This window comes from Dermacentor variabilis, chromosome 10 (assembly GCF_050947875.1).
Source record: "Dermacentor variabilis isolate Ectoservices chromosome 10, ASM5094787v1, whole genome shotgun sequence".
In the NCBI taxonomy this organism is placed as follows: domain Eukaryota; kingdom Metazoa; phylum Arthropoda; class Arachnida; order Ixodida; family Ixodidae; genus Dermacentor; species Dermacentor variabilis.
In genome coordinates, this window is record NC_134577.1 from 37319294 (window position 1) to 37329579 (window position 10286).

At 46.7% G+C, this 10286-nt stretch overlaps 1 pseudogene; it reads left to right on the top strand.

Annotated features, from left to right (window-relative positions):
* The first annotated feature begins 1374 nt into the window (after positions 1 to 1374).
* On the top strand, positions 1375 to 1556 carry LOC142562589 (U2 spliceosomal RNA; annotated as a pseudogene).
* The last annotated feature ends 8730 nt before the right edge of the window (positions 1557 to 10286 follow it).

Consider the following 10286-nt stretch of genomic DNA (forward strand, 5'->3'; position numbering starts at 1 on the left):
GCCGTCGTGTGAACACACCGTTGCGGTTGCGTTTGCCGTCGATGCACAGCAAACAGTCATGTGCCGAAGGCAACTAGAGTGGGGAATCGCGAGGAAGAAAAATACACCCTAAAAGGAAGACTGATGCACTGAGGAGACAGCAAATTGGCGAGTGCGAATCTGAGCGTTAGCTTTCGTAGCCCAAGCTCTGGAGCCGTTACAACTGCAGAGGCGAAGACAGACAATTCCCACGAAACGTGACGTTGTTGCGTATGAACGGTTGCTTTATTAATAATGTTAGAACTACTAGATCATAGCAAAGCAACGTCGGAAATGTAGTACATTCCTCAGCGATTGAAACGCGATACTTGGAGCACGCGGCTGCCACCGTCTTTTCCCACTCCCTTTTTTTTTTTCGTTACAGGTAAGCTCTAGGTGATCGTCGTAGGACCAATTATAAATATATAAACAAAGGTTCTCGCTTTCAGTGCACATCACTAACAGCTCGGTGTCCCCACCGCTTATAGTCGGCGCCAGAAGCGTCGGCGACCGTCCGCTTTGAGTCTCTCGTTTCAGTTACTGTGCGCACTGTTGCCTACTGACCGCGCACATACAGTTTTTTCCGCTGCTCCATCTGGTGAGGCCACGATGAAAATTGATTGAAAGAAATGGCCTAATCAGCTTCAGTCATGTTTCAGTAACTGTACGTGTCCAACAAACGCAACATATTTGATCAAATTCAGTTTCACGCTGTATTTCGGCAACGCAAAACGAAAAAAAAAATTCAGTGCCATTCCACTCTGTGAACGTGGATGGCCAGCCAAGCTGTGCATGAAGGCCCCTTAATGGCGAACTGTCCTTTGCCGTGCGAGGAGCGCCGTGTGCACATAAATAGAAGGCGAAGAGCGACTAGTCGCTCCTCCACAATGTTGAGCCTCAGAAGATGATGAGGCACCGGGAGATATACATACCCATGTATTGTTGCATAACGCGGCACAATGCATTTTACTAACGAATACGGACACGTAGAACAGACGCGCACCTCGTCGCACTTCGAGGGTGCGCACTGCTTCGCCGTAGCCCAGCCGATCGTGCGTTGGTCGACGTCCGGCAGTAAAGTGATGGTTGTGAGGTCCCTCGAAAACCACAAGCGGTCACACGCAACGCAGGCCGCACAAGACTAGTTCCCGACAAACTTCATCCGAAATCTGACCGTTGCTCCACTGAAACGTTCCAAATTTTCGGGACCGGGGCCACATGGACGGTTCTCATTTCTTTCCGCCTCACGGCCCTAGCGGGCACAACGCTTACGGGACCACAACCATGGGAGGGAGGAAGGAAAGGAGATACGCAAGCGCTTGGGACGCCGACAAAGAGAGGGCGTCGCGAAATTAGACACGGCCGATGCGGGTCAAAGTCTAACATCTGTTCTTATCAGGTTAATATCAGATACGGGTTGTATCTGGACCTAAGGTACTAAACTTATTTTAGCAAGTTGGCTGAGTGCTTAAAGCTTGCTTCACCTCCGCCGCCGGTCGGCCCGGTGTTGCACTATCTCCGAGATCGGCCCACGTGTGGGGAGAAATTCTTGATCTACACTGCCCGATAGACGGACGCAATTTTTCCAGAACCTAGCCACATACAGCCTCGCTGTAAAAAAATACGGAACGTATTAAATCGGCGTAGCTGGCGAAAGCTCCTGCAAAGCCCGGCCCGCCCGCCCGCCAAATGCTACTACATTCGTGGCGCCGCTGCAGCAAGGCGCCAACGGACAAAACTGGTCCCGCGCTCGGTGCCTATAGGAACGATTCGTTGGTCATAAACTCATGTTGAAAATATTTCCCTCGAGTGCAAGTTGCTTCAGTAACCGGCAGAATAAATTAACTTTCTTGAACATAACCCATCTAAACTTAACTATTTGGTAGTTGTTATTAATACCGATGCTTGTCTGTTCTTTGCAACAGCAGTTGCGGACATTTCCACTAACATCAGAACGAATCCTTCACTCACGCAACGTCCGTCGTGTGTCAGCTCTCTTTCCAGTGCGTGTACGTGTAATTCTGTTAGCGCCTACTCTGCATTAGTCTGCGAAGAGATCGCATCTGCCGAGAGCAATGAGCAAAATGAACTTGATACTGAATTAAAAAAAATGAAAGCTTCTGCCAAGTCTACTCTCCTGTGTTCGACGTCAAGAGGGCGGAGCACATTGGGTAACCCGCAAGCATCTACAGGAAATTCGTGTACTGAACAGTGTACCACAACTACACGCCACCGCAGACATGATGCATTAACCCCTTACTTTGCAACAACAAACACATATAAGTTTTCTTTTTCTTCCTCGAACTGTAACGGAATGGAATTGTATAAATTGAATCTACTTCCTAATCTTGTTTTACATTGTTCTGTTTGTTTTGTCAATCTGATTTTCTTTGTATGTACCATATGTCGCCCTCCCTGCTTGGACCACGTGTCCGCAGTATTCAATAAATAAAAGAAAATGGGAAACTCCGCGAACAAACTGACATTTCGTGTTAGATTGATAACACCGTCTCACGCACCACTTTCGTGTCGACGCGCTATATGACGCACCTTACTTCGGACAGCTAACGTGCATACGGCGATGATTTACCGGCAAAATGTTCACGAATTTTTTTTTTGTAGCTTCTAAACGAAACATGAATGAACCCAACAGTTCACTGTGGGGTTACAACGGACACCAGAGATTGATGGAATGGGTGACGCATCACAAGAGGACCAGTGATACATTACTGTCGTTTTTTGACATACTTTTTCGTTAGCAAAGCCCACAAAGCAGTAGGTACAAAATAGAATTCACGAAAGCGATCGTCTACAGAATACGCGCTGGAATAGCCTCACTTGACAGTACAGTAGTAGAGAATGTGCGTTCAAGCACCAGCGTGTTCGTAGCTCTTTATGTCCCGGGCGCAGCCGGCGGACAGGGAGCCTGGACGAAGAAAGGCAAGAGAAATGAATGCCATGCGGCGGGCCAACAAGTCAAGACTGCCAGATGGGCACATTGACCGACGCCTCCGCTCGGCCACTCCTTCTTCTCGCGAATACGCGCACGCTCACGAGAAAGGACGAGAAGGAAGCAGCAACAAAGTAGAGCCGCAGACGCGTGAGTGGTACTGCAAGATGCTAAAAGCGGCCAGTTCTACAGCCCCGCTGATTCAATTAAACTGGGCTCATTGAATCCTGCGAGATGGGCACGAGGTTAGTTCCACATCGAGAATCCCGCACTGATGGCAAAATGGAAATGAACTGCGCGACGACCGTTCCCCTCAGAGGAGGCATGCGATTTCGCAACGTTATCACACAAACCGCCTGGGATCGGCGCTCAGAATAGTGCGGGAATTCCTCGCATCTGTTACGGCTCAACGACAAGGTGCGGCGCAGTCAGCGTAGGCGGCGCTTCATTTTCCTTCGGCGACAAAGTTCAAGCTAACGTAAACGTCAAGGAAAATGCAGCAGTCCTGCCATATTTACTACACATACCTGCGTTCTCTTGTGTTCGCCCTAATCGAGACACCCCGCGATAAATTTTGTTTGTTCGTTTGCTTGTTTCAAACTGTTCAGGCTCTCCTCCAGTAGAGCTACTATCATCAGAACTTTTCCATAGACAAGAATGGCTTTCGCTTTAACGAAGGAAAGATGACGTGCATGTTAGTTTCACGGAAAGGAGACATACAATCTGAACCAAACATTACGTGGGGAACTAACAAGAGATGCATGCTCTCGCTCTATAACAGTCTGATTAAATGCGCATTGATTGCGGGAACATCATTTGCCAGTCAGCTACACGTTCTGCTTTAAAAATTATCGATGCCGCCCACAACCTTGGCATGCGACTTGCCCTACGAGCATTCCGTACTAGCCCTGTTACAAGCTTGTACGTAGGAGCTATTCAGTGGAATCTAGCCGACAACGTGAATATTGTAGTCTTATGTACATGCTTAAGATTGGCTCCAACCAAGAACACTTATGTTACGAAATGATGAAGAGCACAGAAACGCAAGCCCTCTTTGCAAAGCGGCTAACATTAACGACGCCATTTCTACTGAAAGCACTGTCGCTACATCAAGAAAAGAACATATTGCTGTCGCACGTTCACCGCCACAACGCTAACGAGTTAGCAGTACTATGGGAATCTACCCCGATACATTGTGACTTCTCGTTCAGGGAAACAAACAAGAAGCATGCACCTCAAGAAGCTTATCACTACAGGGTAAGTGCAAGTGCCCAGAATTTTACACTGATGCATTGCTTAAAAACTGCTGAAACAACATCATGTGCTGCATTCGGTCGAGATTTTGTAGTCCATTTAAGATTAAAGAAACACAGAAGTACTTTCGCTGCTGAAGATCGTGCTATACTTATAGCAGTTACAGAAATTACAATAAAACGACTCTATGTATCGGCGGTATACACAGACACCTTAAGTGTGGTCCGGTTGATATATCTAGAAAAACAGAGGTAGAATTCAGTGATAAACACTCTCTTCAGCAGCTCATCCCTAGCCTGCGAAAGAGGGCTACACATTATATTTGCTGGATACCTGGTCATACTAGTATACCTGGTAATGAAGAGGCCGACTCAAATGCGGCTTTAGCAGCTCTGAGGCCCCATATAGATGTAAGTTACGTGCCATATGAAGATATGAAACCTGTTGTTCAAGGAATACTGCGTCGCACATGGCAAAAAGTTCGGGCCAAAGAAAGTAATAAACTTCAAATAATTCAACTCTACCTTACGCAAACACGTGCACAACGGCACAGACAGGAGGAGAGAGAGAGAGCAAATGATAAATGAAAGGTAGGGAGGTTAACCAGGACTGAGCCCGGTTGGATACTGGGGGAAAGGGAAAGGGGGACAGGAGGAAGTAATCATGTCGAGACTGAGGATAGGACACATACACGCAACACACTTATTCTTGCTAACCGGTATTGATCCACCTGTCTGCATCAGATGTAGAAGTCCACTCACAGTCATACATGACCCTCTACAATGCCCTGGCATGGAAGCTTCGTGAAACAAAAAATACTCTACTGAACTTTACCGCAACGAGTTACCTATGCACCCTGGGCTTTTTCCTATCGGCTGAGCTAATGTTGCCCCTCAACTGCCTGTTAAATTATCCTAATGATGTGGACTTTTTGAAGAATATATCTTACCGCTTTTAAACTCATCTTCCATAGTCTGTTTAGAACACGAAGCGAACATTCTGGATTCTCTATGTCCTTGACACAAAGAAGCTGCTGTGCAGATTGCCGGAAAGCGCTATTTCTACCTCCAAATCCTACATGATCATTCTGGAATTCCTCAAAAATTGCAAGACCAGTCTTTCTAATTTTTTAGGCCTTCACAGCCACCGCAGCACATCACAGGCATCGCAACCCACTATACTCGCAGTCATGTTTTTAACATTCTACCGCACTACTAAACATCGTTACTGACGCTCTTTGGTCGTTGTAGGCCTTGCGTCATAAAACAGTATTACTAACTTTTCCTTAAACCTAATTTTCAGCATGCGAGGGAAACGTCCCATTCTGCAACGTTCTCTTGAGTTCGCTGTTAGCCTTTTTGTAATGTTACGCAGGAATGAAGATCACTTGAATATTCTATGGAGTAGAGGGAGATAGAGAGAGAGAGAAAGAGAAAGGAGAAACGTCTATTGTTAATGAGGTGGACTGACTTCCTCTTAGGATGGAGCCTTTAGTTCAGGGCTCCATTGGCTCGCGCCACTCCGCGTGACCACTCGATCAGCCATCGCTGCTCTTGCGGGTTTAAGCTGGTCTGCGGGTCTAAGTCCCCGAGCGATGGGAGACCTTGTTGTCCAGCCCCGACCTACCGAGCGAGCTCGCGCTGGCGGCTAGGGGCCAGGAACTGCTGGACGCATATGGGACCTGAGAAGAAGGTTCCACCCCATCTGATGCCAGCGCGCACCAACCGTCACTAACGGCTCAGTGCAAAAGTTGATTCTCTCTCTGTCTCTCTAAGTCTGCCAGGAGGAAGGTGAAGGTGAAGGAATAGGGGAGTAGCGTAGAGGGTGTGCACATTCCCAGGTGCAGTGATACAGTATGGGCTTTGCTCTGCAGTAGAGACAGTACGAGGGACATTGTGTGTGGTTGAAGAGGTGAAGGTAAAAGAGACACTGGAATGAGTCAGTTTGTAGCTGTCGACACGCGACATCTTCTGGGTTAAGGGAATGGAGTGTCAGTGCATTTTGCAGAAAAGTGAACAACACAACCGACAGGGGACAATGTAAGATGCATATAGTTATATATGAAGGGGAGTGATTGTCATCCACTTGAATCTACGAAGCTGCAATGGAAATCAATACCGTTATGTATATAAATATATAGCCTCTATAGCCACTGATATTCCAAAATTAAACATCAGTTGAGTCAGCGCTTGTTTTCGTCATCTTCCACTGTCCCTTGTCGCTTCCGCTCTTCATGTTTCTGTAAAAACACGGTGAATAACTCATACCCATGCGGGCCAACCACTTCGCTAACTCAGCACAACTGCCACCGTTTTAGTGTGGCCAATCCCTCTCCTGTGCACGAGCCATGTTTTGAGGCAATAGCAATAATTGAAATCAGCTGTACTTGAACGTCTGTTCGTTCAGTCTTCACGTTGCATTCTATCTGTTGTTCCCTTTAAGATAGCGTCTCTGCTGTGCCCTGGCACCTTTCAAAATATTACTTGACACAGCAGAGACAATTCAGGTTGCCAACAAAAGAGCCAAAAGCTCAAGTAGCGCTCACCGCATTTTCAAAAGCATAGGGCGGCCGTGTTTCCTTGCCTTTGCTTTGAGCGGTGGGCTGCGTCTGCAGTGAGACAGACAGATGACGAGCTATCGCCTAATGCCTCGGTGGCCACCAGTTGAACCGCGGAGTGCATGCTTTAGCGGACGGATGAGCGATGCTGTGAACGCCATGCGCATTAATGAATCATTCTGTTTGTTTAAGTTTTCTTGCATAGGAAACATAGAACACCGCACGAAAAGTTATCGGTGGCCGACACAGTCATTTCAGTTGACTCTCGTACGTCCCAGCTTTGCATCGCATGTTTGCCAAGCTGAAATATTTTCCGAGAAGTAGGCAGAAAGTGGATCTCGGTTGGCCGTGGTGGGCACGCTGGCAGCAGGCATCCGCCATTTGTTTGGTTTGTGAGCTTTCGGCTATCGGATGTGCGCAGATCGTCTGCATCTAACGACCACGCTAGTGCTTCCGGAGAGCGAGTTTGTCTTGAAACTAGTCAGAGTGACGCAAATCGACAGATATAGAGAGGCCGTGGGAGAACGGGAGGATGAAGAAGGTGGTGGGGTAACGAATACACCAATTTAAAAAAAAAAACGTGTCCGCATACCACGTGGTGTGGGGGCTGGTTTCAGCGAAGCTTCCATCGGTGTTTCCAAAGAACGCTAACTTTGTTTAGCGACCATTTGCAAGTACGGAGCACACGACTTCATTGGACACATGTTCATAAGGTAACATCTCGCTCGAGAAAACTTGTGGAGCTCCAACATGCGGTTACCGCGCATAATGACGATGAAATGACTACGATGGAACAATCACTAAAGCATGACATCTGTACGACGAAAAAAAAAATAATCACGAATACGGTGTGACTTCAATGGGATGATGTCTGCGACAGAATTACAACGAAACGATCACGATGGCAGGACCACGACGGTATGACGACAGCATAATAACGACCATGACATGGGGATGATTAAATGAAGAAGGAATGATAACGACGGGATGATGACAACGCGATGATGTCGAAATGACGATGATGGCGCGACGACGACGATGTGTGGATGACGACGTGCCGACGAAGGAGCGACGTTGCGGCATCTCGACGACGGTATGACCACAAATGCATGAAGATGATGATGTGAGCAGCAGAAGGCCCGGGCTCCACTGCTGGGCCGATGGAGCAGAACGTCTATTTCCTAAATTTCCAGTCGGGACATCACCATCATCATCAAATAAGAAAGAGAGGCAAAGAGGAAATTGCAGGGAGGCTAGCCAAAGACGTGCCATCAGGTGGGCAGTCGAAATATATATATGATCACCGGGCATTTAGCCGCTGAATAAACAGAAGAATCATACAAAGAGATTCGGACAGAAATTGTATTGAGCGACCAAAAGTAACAGGTGTCTATATATACTATATTCGCAATATGGTATGACTTTAGTTCCCCAATTCTGTATGTCTGGTGCAGTGGTTTGAACGCTTCCCTGCATAAGTGATTGAAACTCGTTTTTGTTTATCCATTTGTTTTCTTGAATTGCTCGTTTTCTTGGATTGAACACTTGCGTGCGCATTGTACCTGGAGTCTTCTCGGGCCCGCTACAATGATCCTCTGGGTTCAAGCGCATCGGTGCTACAGCCTTGTTCTTTTCTGCTATGCGTGCGTTCTTTTCTCATGTTTCTGATTTCATTTCTTGCAAATTATTGGACGATCCAAATGTTTTAGAAAAGACCGGCAACAGAAGATGCCAACAATTTAAAATATCACGAAACAAATCACGCAAGCACCGACACTAACTGCAGTGTATAGTTAGGAAGCCTCACTTCGCTCCCCTCGCTGCACGAAGCGGGATTAAAATCTGCAGAATGAGTAATGAAAAGCGAAACAGCAGCGTGTAAAGTCAGGTACGGAGTGGAAGTAACGAGGGATGTTTTGTGCGCATGCGCCACGCGAGTGTAAATCCCCCACCCCCCCACCCCCCGCCTTTCCAAACTTTGGCGCAATTTCAACATAGACCGGGACGCTCTACCGGCTGAGAGTACGCTTAGCGCCCCCCTCCCCCTGCAGCTTTGTTACGCGTGAGTGCGCCAATTTATTGCGCTAGGGGAGCGCTGTGCAGAGCACGGTCTCGTTGCAGTTGGAAAACTGTGCCGGGAGGATTAAAATCGGTCGTCGGAAAGAGCCCCATAAGGACAACGGAAGAGTCGAAATGAATTGCGACTTTCAGCATGCTTCGTTTGTTGCCCCAATCGAGTAACGTCGAATAGCTCGGGGAAAAAAAATAAGAAAGGAAGAAGCCCCGTGTCAAACTTTATGCGCCCGTAAAGAAAAATAACTGTCTATTTGTGAACTTTTTAATAGCGCACTTTGTAAACCGTGTCTAATGTTTTATGTAAATCAGCAGAGCAGGCTCGATGGTGAATGCGCCGGCAAATCAGTTCTGCGGAAGTTCTGCGGTGAATAATCTGTGCAATTAAACAAATGATGTTTCCCATACTCATTTCCCGCGAATCCTTGACCAGCTGTGCGTGCAAATGAAGTGCTCATGTTATTTGCCGACTGATTATCATTAAACCGCAGTTAACAACACTCTACATATATTGCACATATATGCATAACGTATGCGCATGCATTTCCGTCATCATAGGTGTAGTCTCGAATGCACTCAATAATGTTTGCCCTGTTCTGCCACCTGTCGTGGCCTTCCGCATTTGAAACCATGGTAGCGATATATAGTTACTGGTTGTGGTAGGATTACTACACGTAATTTTATTTCTAATCTCGAGACTAGAAGCAGTTCACGATGACTCTTAAGTGAAGAAATTATTGAGTATGAATGAAATAACCCACGGAAATCTCAGTAAGTTTGATCATTTTTATACTTATCTAGCTGCGAACCAAGTGCTATAATAATGATGAACTTCAGAAACTTCGGGCTCGAATGACGTCGAGCCTGAAGACGTGAAGAGGTTGCTTACGGGTATACTCTATTCGCACAGTTGAGCTAGTCCCTGGGGCGTTAATCTCAGGCAATGCGGAAGGCGTAACATGGTTTCAAGTAGCTTTCAGGATTTAGCCACGAATGCTAAATTGCAATAATTCCACGTAGCCAAAAATAGCTTATCAACTCGCGTGTTTTCAATGTTAGTTGAGGCAGAAAAACCTACACTAAAAGCACAACGTGGTCTTATGACCGCATCCGGAGACCAATCACGTGGCAGTAACCGCGCCATCTCCGTACGACATTCAGCGCAATTGCCAAGCCAATGAGCTATAGCTGTCCTGTTTAATGTTGCACTACATCCAGGATCAGCCCCGCTTGTCTCAGGGAGAAGGCGACCAAGTAGGCGCGACAACCCCGGGAGAGCATATATATATATATATATATATATATATATATATATATATATATATATATATATATATATATAAGCATGCGGAAATTCCTAGTGGAATTACCTAAGTATGCGTAAGCATTGCGCCATTTGCTCATCTCCACGCATACCGGTGTCATTATCATCCT